Consider the following 12,702-nt stretch of genomic DNA (forward strand, 5'->3'; position numbering starts at 1 on the left):
CTTTAGGGGATCAAATAGCTAAAGTCACAGAGTATTAATAGAGCCTTTTGGGAAGCCCAAGAGAGCTGAATAAATTAACAGGTGAGCCAGAGTGGATTTTTCCCTTGCTGGTATGTTTCAGTGTAATTGAAAAAACCAGGGCCATCTCTCCAGACACTGAGAACTGAAGACTGACCTCCATAAACGCACAGCTCTGAAATTTGCACAATGGCTGGCTTGCCATTTAGGTTGAGCATCCTCCCTTCCTGGGCACTTATGTGTATGCCTGGCTGACCTTCCTCAGAGCCTTTCAAAATGAAAAGATCTCTTGTAGTCACTGCACCTCCTCCTGGGCTCCTGGACAATTCCTTGGCCTGATCCTTCTTGGAAAACCTGAGGGACAGAGGGAGGCTGCCTGCTCATTTTGTTGCCACAATAGGACAGAGGAATAATGAAGACTCAGCACACTGGTTGGGATTTTAACTTTTGATTCTTAAGGAGAAATGATAAGTGGTGTTTTGCATCAAAAGAAGGGTGATGAGTTAGGTAAGGGACGTAGTGTGGGTAAACCCTTTGAAATATGGACCAGTAATTCCATTATAGAAAATTGGGCAAAGTCCAAAAAGAGAACATCTTAAGAAACTGGATTTAACAGCTGTCATTTAGCTAAGTGTAATACCAAGCATACTCAGCCGCTTAGTATCCTCTTCTGGAGTCTCCATTGGTATTTCCTTCATGAACTGCAGCAGATGCTCATCTTCCTCAACCTGAGAAGGTTGAAAAAACAGTGTGACAACCAAAGAGAGCTGGGATCATTCTCTCTGAGTGGCCTCTATCTGAGAAGTGTTCCCTCCACCTCACCCTCATTTTGCATGTTTCTTCACTATAGTTTAACATTCTTTGGTTTCAAGGAACAGAGATCCTGTGAAACTGGTTCTTCATAGAGGTAGGGAGAAGGACAGGGAGGGTTGTTTATGATATAAACCTCCCGCTAAGCACAGCAAGGTCACGTGCAGACTGGAGCTGGGACCCCCGAAGTCCTCAGGAAGGGGGCCATTGCTCTGCCCTTTCTGCCTGCACCACTGTGTCTCGTGGCTCTGCTTCTTCTGCACATCCCTTCCAGTCTCTTCACCACACTGTCTTCTGGGCTTCCTTGAGGCACAAGGGCACTTGTAGAGATTTTGGAAATTAGTTTGAGACTTGCCTTACCTGGGTTGCCTCCCAGCTCTGTCACTTACTAGCTGTGTGACCTTAGGAAAGCAATCGCATCCAAGTCACGGATTCCTCAGTGCTTGGCACACATAAGCATTTCATAGGTGTTAGCTGCTATTACTATTACTTATTATTATAGTTGGTGGTGGTGCTGTTACCACTGTAGTTACAGCTTCCCTCTAATTCTAGTCTTCCCACAGCTTTGGCTTTCCATGGCACAACTGCACCCCACTTCCTCTGTGACCTTGCATTCTGGTTCCCCCAGGGAACCATGTTGGTGTTATTATATTCAGTGTTTCCTATCAGCTTGACATTGGCGCCTTCCACAGTCCCATTCGCTGTAGCCAGGGATGGCGGCTACACTACAGGAATGCAATCACCTCAACCCTCAGCTTCTGAAGAATGAGGGATGCTCCTAAGACACACCTCAGAACATACCTGCTGCATTTTCCCATGAACTTTAAACAAAGCTGAGTATTATCAACATCCCATTTTCCTGTTAGACGGCCAATGTATTGTGAATGCTTTCAGTAAACATTTTTAACTATGAGGATCTCATATATCTTTTTAAATACCAGAGTGGGATCTTTTCAGAGGTCAATGCTGAATCAAAAATATCTGTCGGCCCCGAGGATGCATTGTTTCTCTCTTCAAGTCCATGTAGTTGAAATCAGTGAGCCTGTGTTTGCTGGATAATTTCATGTGATTGGTGTCAGACTCATCAACAGAATTTATTCTTTCTTTTTAATGCTAAAAAAGTAATAGCTTTTTATTAATATTCAGGACTCACTAAGTTCAACATCCACTTTCTTTATACTTGTTTCTAATATGTGATCAGGCTAATGGAGTATTACACTCAGAACTTAGCCTGTCCAGACATGCTGTGGTTGTAGGTACCCACAGTGCTCTTTGCCACCCAGGTTACTCTTGACTCTACAGACATAGCTGATGAACATCTGACCCTGGGATCACATCAACTTAGAGTGATTGAGTCAGTTCCCACTAGATTCACAAGTACAGAGATGCTTAAGAGGCTAGATACCCTTCAGAAGGTAGCTGGATCCAGGTGGGGCCCAAACCATTTCTTCAATATAGTAATATTTAACATTTTTTAAAATTATTTTTAAATTTAAAATTTTAATAAAGATCATTTGTATACAGTAAAATTCACCCTTTTTAGTGTACAGTTCTCAGGTTTTGACAAACATCTATAGTCATGTAACTACTATCATAACCAAGATATAGAACAATTTCATCGCCCCCCTCCCAAAGTTCCATTCTGCTTTACAGCAAGTATCTCATTTTAAAACACCCCCTAGGAGAATGTGATGGGCAGACATGTTTGGGTTATCACTCACATGGCCCCAAACATTTTGCAAATGGAGAAGTTATATGACTCATCCAAGGTCACGCTCCTAGACAACCAGGACTATGATCTACATCACTGTTTCTCAGTTTTATCTATTTCTAACACACAGCCCTTATTCTAAATTATCTTCCATGTCATGGTGGTTCCTCTAAGTAGAAAAAAACTTATGAAATAAAAAACAAAACAAAATAACTGCAGACTGAAATGTCAAATTAAAACAAAATGAAATAAAGCAACCACAATACATAATCCAGGAAATCCTTATATTAGCCTGAATCTACTCAAAAGCAATAGCAAAATTGGAAGGGCTGATTCTTAGCACAAAATACTACTCTCTTCTTCCTTTTTTCTCTTTTTGCCAATACTCTATGTGCTATAACCAGTCCTACAGTACACCCATGCTGTATCACCTCTAAGCAATACCCCACAACATAACCAACCTCTTTCTTCTCTTACTTTCCCTCTGACCAAGACAATGGAAAGGGGCAGACTTGGAGAAAGCACATGCCATAAATATCTCAGGGCAACTGGCAGATAGACCTGATCCAATTATGGCCTTAGCGATGAGCCTATAAATAAAGTAGCTTTGCCTGTTTCAGATGAGCTTCTCAAAGATAGAAGCCATTTTGAGAAGCAAACAGCCCCACCCAGGGGATGGACCAAGCGAAGCCAAGGAATTGTGTAATGTTGCATGTTTTTATTTATTTTTATTATTTTTTAAGATTTTATTTATTTTTTAAGAGAGAGGATAAGGGAGAGAGAAAGGAAGAGAAACATCGATGTATGAGAGAAACATCTACAGATTGCCTCTCACATGCCCGCAACCGGAGACCAGGCCCACAACCCAGATATGAGCCCTGACTGGGAACTGAACCAGCGACCTTTTGGTTCTCAGGCCAGTGCTCAACCTACTGAGCCACATCAGCCAGGGCCCTGCATGTTTTTAAAGGGAAAAGTCCTGAAATTCCACTTAGGTATGTCCATATGGTAGCACGGTGTGTGGGAAAGATCCACACAGGGGGCTAAATAGCATTTGCTGCTTGGTTCTGCAAATGCCAGAAGCCAAAGTCAAGAATCACTTAAAACCCTAGGCATGAGCTCAAAAGACAGAACAGTAAACAACAGTCATCCTTTCTAACAATATGAACCTTTCATGAAGTCTAAAGTAATTTTCCACCCAGAGACTTTTTTTTTCATCTTATCCCTTGGCTCTGTGCAGGAAATGATGCCCTATGTATGCCTCTCAGTCCCTGCAGGTCCTTCAGAATTTCCCAGGTCCTCGGGCCTGAATCCTAAACAGTGTCCTTCCTTTTCTTTCTTTGATCTACAATGCTACCAGCATGTTACTGAAGGTTATGGTGATCTTGTAAAGCCCCGGTTGGAGTCCTTTCTGTAACTTGGAACATAGAATAGTATTCATTGAAAAATTAACTTCCCACTGGTAGCCTGGCTGTCTCTGAGTCACATAGCCTGGCATTTAAATCCCTGGAGGCTGGCACCAAAACACCAGGGTTTGAGTTCTGACTTCACTATTTCCCCACCCTGTTAGTGGGCAAGTTACTTAATCTCTTTCGGGTCTCAGTTTCCTCCTCTAACCATCGGGGGCAATAATTTGACCTATCTCAAAGGGGGTTTGCTTGAAAATTAAAGTACTTAGCACCAAGTATAACTACTATCTTGGGTTAAGTTGGAATATTCTAGCTATCCTAATTTGAGAAATACTCTGTCTGAAGTATCTCTTATTAGGGACAGAAAACTGAGAACCAGGAGTTACAAAGAATTTATGACTGATATTAAATATTCAACTTCAAAATAGCATTGGTGGTGCTTCATTAAACTATTTAAAATTATACACACACACACACACACACACACACACACACACACATATATATCGGTCAGCAGCCGTCCGTCTTGAGAGACGATGGTGTAGCTTCTTAAGAGTCTATCTGCACCGCCGAGAATGGCTGTGCAGTCCGACTCGCGAGTGACACGGTATCTGTCTCCTCCGTGTTAAATCGACATCTTGCGATGACGCTGGAGTGTCCTCTCCAGTGAAGCTGAAGCTACAGAGCCTGGGCAGGGTGATATGGAGGGTCTGCTATTGCCCATGCAGCAGACCCCCCCTCTCTTCGCAGCTGAAGGGTCCAAGGGAAAGACGGAGTCAATACAGCTTGGCTTCAGGTGCGCCGCAGGAGTTGCCGGTGTTGACTACAACGTCAAACCGCCTTAGGGACTCCGGCTCCGGATTTTCTGTCGGGGTTTACTCCCTTAGCCTTTCCCCTGAACAGGTATGCCACAAGGCAGCGGAGGTTTTTTGGAGTCAGAGTTTTCCTTCTCTGATGTGCCCTGACTGGAAGATCGAACCAGCGACACTTAGTTCGCAGGCCGACGCTCAATCCACTGAGCCAAACCAGCCAGGGGTTCCTATATATATGAGAAATTTGCTCAGAATTGTAAAGAAAGCCAGTGGCTAAAGAAATAGTTTTCTGAACACCCATGTGTTTTTGCCATCGCTCAGCGTGAGCTGCCACATCACCATTTCCAACATCCTAACAAGCCACGGGTAGATTTTAGAGTGTCTGAATATAAACAGACCATTTTTTTTCATTGTCCTTGTTACCATTAACTGTGCCACCCATACAAATGTGTTTTCCATGTGTGCTGATGAGGTACATACATGCGAGTGGTGTGAGTGTTTGTGCTACTTCTTATTTCCCTGTAGTTTCTCAGTTTGCTACACATTATGTCTCAGGAATACTGAAAACAGTACCTTTGTGAAATGAAAAGGAGACTCTCCACATTTGAGCTCTGCTCCCTCCTCAGATTTGGTTTGAGAAGGGGAAAGTCAGTTGTACTATCGTAGGCTGACTTTTCCTGGCGGAGATGTGTTTCCAGAAGCATATTTGAGATAACCGTGGAGACAAGCTCTGCATTCCCTTCTTTATCTGAGATTTCTTCTGCTGTATTTTGCAAACCAATAGCATAAACAGGTGCATGGAAAGATTCAGAACTGTCCTGCAATGGAAAAAACATGATTCAGGAGTAAAAGGGAGCTGGACTTGAACATCTTAACTGCCACCTACTAGCTATTTGATCTTGAGTAAGAGACTTAGCCATTTTAAGCCTGTTTTACCATCTGTCAAATAGCTTGCAGGGCTGTCATTAAGAAAGAAATAGCAAATATAAAGTACTGGTACATAGTAGGTGCTTGAGAAACTGCAGTGTTTATCAGTATGAAATTCTAACTCAGTTTACTAGCATCCAGCACCACTGTATAGGCATTGCGGTTTTTAACTGAGTGATAAAGCAAACTTTGTGGAGTTAGGTTCAGCTCTAACACAACGATATGGCTAAGAGTGAACAACTCCCAAGTCAGACCCTTCATAGGGAGCTCAAAAAAGGGTTATCTACAGCAGATATTGCAACATATATCACATATGGCACGTATATCATAAGTTAAAATTCAACTGTACATTTATAATTCCCATATAGAATAATATCCCATTCAGAAAGAGAGGTAACAATTTATTAACTCGATTGAGATGCCTTTAAAAAATCATTATTGCCTCTTACAGGATTAGTTTCTTGGCTTTTTCCATTTTCACTTGACTTGTTCTCTGTATGTGATCAGACTACAAGCTAGTTGGAGCTAGTTTTCTGAGGACTAATAAAACTTCCTGCATCAACTTGGAAAAGTTAATTAATCATAATAGCTGTTCAGGACACTGTGTACCCCATCAAATGAGAGGAAATATTTTCTTATTATGATGCCAAAGACCTATGTGTTTTTTGTAAGCAGGTGGCTGGTACACATGTCTGACTATATTTCTAATATAAATATTATTTGCATTTCTTAAACTTGGCCAAGAAATAAATAACAGACAGGATGAAGAAATTAATTGGCATTGTATTTATTCACAGGTATCCAGTTAATGGAGGGATATAATTTCAATATCTTTTCAAGTGTACAAAAAAGTTGAAAATTATTACTGATGAATCCTAGTACATATGAAAAGTTATAATTCTCAATGCTATGTTTATCAATTTTACCTGAAGAAAAGCACAATATTATGCTATAGAACAATTAAATTACTTGGGAGGGAAATTTTACCTATGGGCAATCAGAGAATCTTTCTGGCCTATTACTGGGCTTCACAAAGAACCATAGTTAACTAATTTGACACATGTGGGATCAGCTAACTTTCAATACAGATATGCCAAATAGTCATTATGACTCTACAAATGCTTATTTTGAGGAAGTTACAGAAGTAGGCGTTCAGCAGAGTGAAGAACATGAACTCATGTTTCTAGCTTCTAGAAGAGCCCAATCATGTGCTGGGCTATAAGGTCACCCCAGAAATGGCAAAGAAACAGAGAAAGAAGTGAGACTGATGGAGAACATAAAAACTTGCATAACCACACTTTTTTAAGAATGTATAAAAATCTTTTAAAAATGTATACCCTTTACTTAGCAATTCCATATGTATAAAAATTTACTATAAGAATGGCTATGTACAAATATCCAGGCACAAAAATAATTTTAAACATTTTTTATAGCAAAGACCAAATGGAAACAAATAGAATTTCTAACAATAGGGCATCAGTTAAATAAATTCCATCACATCCTGAAAAGGAACAGTACACATACTAGAAAATTATGCTCCAGGAAGGTATTTATTGATTTGGAGAAATAGTTATGAAATATATTTAAATAAACAATGTGAGATATACAGTAACATATACAGTACAATATCAACTTTGTAGCATCCACATATAAATATAGATATAATAAAAAATATAGGATTACACCATCTATGCCTCTGAGCTAGACAGTTTGTTTGACTAAACTGGATGAAGATAATGTTAATAATGAGCCATTAAAGGGAACCCACTCTCTTCTTTTAATTCTGTGAATTCTGAAAACCATGACATAAATATCAGGAAGACTACATGTTCTTTACAGATACCAAATAAATACATCAGTGTCACCTTCTTAGCTCCCAGAGTAAATAAGTGAATTAAAGTTTATAAAATATTTGCATAAAATAGCCCAATATACTTCTGACATCATCACCTCATCAAAATTATTTTTGTACCACAGAAATAATGTTAACTCTTGTGAAGTTTAACTGAAAGAGAAACAAGTTATTAAACCCAGGACATTTGTTCAAAACACAGATAAGAAACAACCAGGCTAAAAGAAATGCCCAGATTATATCCAGCTCTTGTCAGAGAGATCTTTCACCCCTGTGTACAACACTCAAGTTCCTGCTGATCATTGGTGCAATAAAAAATGTACTGTACATCGTGAGACGAATCACCACAAACATTGTGTGTGGGCCATCACCCTGTGGCAGTGTGGAAGGCCACCTGTTCCTGGGGTAAAGTGCAGAGACCGGGCTGGGGCCTGAAACTGAGAAGAGGAAGGGAACTAAATAAGGACACTGTCCCAGACAAGTGTTGAGTCAGCCCATGCAGTCTCCGACATCACAGTCCTTTTATTGCTCAACCTGAGAGTCACTTGCTCAAAATTAGACATTACAGTCAAACAGGGGGAAGTGATGGGACGGCACCATGAGTGAAATGACTGTTACCCTTGGCCTTCCAAGTCATAATGATTTTCAGAGCAGGACTGCTAGAGAGGTTGAATACTTCCACACTATTGTCCATGGTGTGGTGAAAACTTCAAGCTTTTAAAACAAAGACTTCGGTCCTGGGCCAGCTCAGTCAGTTATTAGTTGTTTAAGTTTGTGCAAGTCTCTTATCTTCTCTGAATATGTCTCTTGATACATAAAATGGTGTTAATAATATCTACTTGGCAAGGGGGGTGTAAAGATTAAAAAGACATTATATTTAAAATGCCTAGAGTAATGCCTGGCACACAATAGATGTTTAATAATAGGTCTTTTCTACTTGTCCTCTTTTACTGCCTTCTCTAGATATAGTTCTATTTATTAGTTGCTTTAAAATAGTGGGAAAGTAGAGAAGGAGAACAAAGAATTATTTTAGTGAGTTCAGACATTGTAAAAATCTCCCAATGAAATGACAGGTTATTACAGACTCCAGAGGTTTTCTGTTTATGTCTAGGTGCCAGTTAATGTGCTGTGCATGTGTGTGTGTGTGTGTGTGTGTGCATGTGTGCACATGCTCCTTTTTACAAGAATTATGCTGTTAGCAGAATTAACTGCAGAAGTTTGTCTGCATGTGTGTTGTATTGACTTTAGTGTATTCATTTTATTTTGTTTACAAAATTAAAGAAATGAAACTTGGAGACAAATGTAAAGGCATTTTTCTAAACATTAAGAAAAACTCAAGACCTGTCTTCAGCAGAGCTATACAAGAACCAAGTAAAGAGATGGCTGGATTTCAGTTAATTTGCATGAAGTGAATGGACTAGGGGAGCTTGAGAGAAATTGTGACTTTGCGGCGTGGTCCTGCATCGGGACATCTATAAAACAAATTTGTTCATTTAACAAAATTTTTTCAGGAACATTCCTTGTGCCAGGATTGGGCTAGGGACAAAGACTTTTTTCCAAGCCACTTACTAACTGCACAAAGCCTCCTAAGCAAGAGCTGCAAAAACCCAGTCATTTTCTCGCTGCTTTCCAGTGATTTCCAGCTCAGGGTCACAACCTGGAGCTAATCTGACAGTTCACACCAAAGCAGAAGTTCCAGGATATAATACTTTGCAGCATGTAATGATCAGGAACTAGAAGGAAAAACGAAAGGTTTAGTTACTTTCAAAAACAGTGAGAACTATGGACCATAAAGCAAAACAGCACACTAGTAGCTGGTCCCAGGAAAGCCACTTAAAGGAAAGTGCACTTGCCCAGTTGAGATGTGTGTAAGCTCCAGTTGCTGCGAAATTTGTTTCCATGTTGCCTACCCTTGGTCTGAAAGCTCATGCAAGGCCCAGCTGCCCCCAGTACTGGTGGGAGAATCCTAAGAAAGATACTTCTACACAAACTTTGTCAGTATTATGAGGAAAACCACTTTACAATTACCAGAAAGTCTTATAATTACACCTAATTTTCTGCAAATAGAACTTGTCAGCATAATAACCAGGTAATTCACAGTTCTCAACACTTACAAGGAGGAAAAATAATCTTGGTTTATCTTTTCAGATCCTTTGGTGATGAGTCTCATTTGTTAGTTCTTTGACTTTGGGAATATATCTCACCTCCACTTCCCACCTCCTCCTTTAAAGCATTATGTTGTAGAAAGAGTTTTAGTTAAAAGAAAACAACTCCTATGATATGGTAAGATGGCAAGTAAAGTAATATACATAAAACAATTCTTCCTATCCTGTTACAGTTTTTAAAAATTTTTGTTCTATTACAGTTGTCCCATTTTTCTCCCGTTGCCCTCCCCAATTCCGCCTACCTCCCCCCTCTCCAACGGTGAATCCCCACCCTGTTGTCCATGTCTGTGGGGTCATTTATACTAGTTCCTTGACTAAAATCTTCCTCTTCTTTCCTCCCTTCTCTTCTTTAGAAATTTTTTGGCAGAAAAATAAGCAAAGAGAAGAAACCTTTAAAAAATTCACTCATAATCACTATTAGAAAGAATGCGTGAGCTTTATATTTACTGATTTGGGAAGATGTATAGAGGATAATACTACTTTTTGCTTTAAAAATAAGAGGAATACTGTTTATCTGTCCATATGCTTGAATGTACTTGCATGAGCATCGAAGTAGGTGTGGAAGACCAAATACCTAACAACATTGATTATTTTGGATAGATGGAATGGGGCTGAATGGGGAGGGAGTTAATCTATATACCACATCTTTTTACAATGAGCAGGTATTGGCTTGGTAATTTTTTAAACTAGGAAAAATAAAGAAAAATGTTGTAAGGCAGCCAGGGCTGAAAACACATTCTTGAAGCCACTTTAATATTATATTAGTATTTATTCATGGAGTACTTATTGTTTGCAAAGATAAGAATATAACATTAGATGTGCTACCTACTAAAGGGCCAATGTATAATTGGGGAGATGAGACCTATTCACATAAGGGAATAAGTATTTTTATGCTGAGAATAGGGTTAGCTAATTTATTTTTATTTTTTGAAGTAAGTGGAATGGAAGTGAAGTAGTGAGTACAGCTAGAATGTGGTATTCGTCTCCAACTCTGCCACTTACTAGCCCTTGAACTTGGACAAGTTCCTTAACATGTGTAACACCATTGTTCAGGCCCTTCACCTCCGGCATTCAGAAAGAAAACATCTGGATGCAACGTTGTTAACTTTGCATCTACTGACTTGAGAAGTATGTCCCCCTCTTGCATCTCAGAACTTGGGAATTTGAAGCTGCTCCTCCAGGCCTTCTTCTTTGAAATTAAACCCTCAACTCCACAGCCATCTGGAGACTCTGAGAACCAAATCATCCACAACGGCCAGTTCAGAATTCTTGGCTCAGCCCAAACCCTTATATTCAATGGTCAAAACGTAAAACCAGACAACTTTTGCTCATGGTGCTAAGTTGCAAACCATCTGTCTCTAGTCTCTAGTGAGTGTTACTGGGAATCATCAGAACAAGTTATCATCCAAAAATTCTCATTCTATGCTTTTCTTGGTCTGGGCTTAAAAAAACCACAGGCACTTCTATATAGGCGGCATACCAATGCCATCCAATGGCAATATCCCATGTGGTGGTGGAGGAAAGGAGCCGAGGAAGAGCCAGAATAGCCTAAGAATTATACATTAATTAAAAGTGGGCAAGGAAGGAGGAGAAAAATACAAAGATAGGCACTTGCCCAAATCAGAGTTTCTGACAGCATCAGCAAAAAATAACCATTGGCTCTTATCCAGGGAGTTCCCCATCCAACTGCTGTATGTGTGTCACAGGTCTAAGGAGCACACAGATCCTGTACCTGGTCAGTCCAAGTCTCCATCCCTCCTGCAGTGGTGACAGACTGCATTTCACGGGCCTCCCATTTTAGAGTAAACGTTAAGGAGAAAGAAAATGACATGCATTCATTCCTCCTATTTCACCTCATATATTGAAGAGTGTTGCACTTTCTTACAAATGAAAAGACTGAATATTGAAGCTTAGGCTGTCTTATGGGCCTCTGTCCTGCCACTTTGCCTTCATCCTCAGATTTTGATTGTTACAAAGCTAGATGCTATGCAAGGAGAAGAGTAAAGGCACAGTTCTTTGGGAACTGACAAAACTATTTCGATTTGAGCGAGCAATGAAAAATAAGATAGATCAAACACAAGGGCTAAATGCATTGTAGGAACAGAAGTGGGAGCTCTACACACTGTGTGGGAAGACTGAACCAAGCTGTCAATCCAAATCTCAAGATTATTTAGCAAGAGGAGGGAACAAGAGGGGGCAATCACTTAGTGAGTTAAGCACAAGGGTAATACCTTGCAGTTTTAGAGAATGTTAAGAGGTAGGGGGTCAGCGGGCAGCCTGCGTTTCTACAGCACCCACCCATCACACTATCTCCTCGTCTGCTAAAGTTTTGTTATTTAACCATCAAGTATTCATGCTGCAAATTAAGCAAACCTTAAGTGCATCTGATTCCACATAACTAGACTATCTTCAGTAGGCAGATGCCCTTGCATAAGAATGGTTTTTAAGGAACTAAAACTTGAGAAAATGTGATTATCTAATCAGACTACTGATGTTCTCTTAAGCTCGCCTGTGCTTTATGTTTAAATAGTACCCAGGGGAGAAAGCATATTGTTAGAGAAAGAGCAATCCCTGAGAATCTAGGGACTGGCACCCTAGTTCCTAACTAGTGGCTCAGAAACCCTGAGCCTTGGAAAATATCTTCCAATGTGTTTGTCCCTTAGGGTCACCACTGGGATTAAAAAATGGACTAAGTCACCTCTAAGTTTCCTTTCTAATCCAGAATTCTGAGTTTTGCCAGATATTATTAGATGAGGACTAATAGTTTAATGGATTGGCTCCAATGATTCAGCCCATATTTATTAAGCATCTACTAGTGAGCCTTCTTGGCTTAAAAAAAAATCCAGGTGGCTGGTAAAAGTGCTTGGCATTCTTGGAAGCATGCAATGCACTGGGAAAATCATCACAATTTTATAAACATGCTGTAACTGTGCTTTTACTTAATCTACAATGTCATGAAGCCTCCCAAGGAGATAACTCAGTGCAGCAGTGGCTTTAG

Source organism: Furipterus horrens, unplaced genomic scaffold (assembly GCF_987537825.1).
Source record: "Furipterus horrens unplaced genomic scaffold, mFurHor1.1.pri manual_scaffold_6, whole genome shotgun sequence".
In the NCBI taxonomy this organism is placed as follows: Eukaryota; Metazoa; Chordata; class Mammalia; order Chiroptera; family Furipteridae; genus Furipterus; species Furipterus horrens.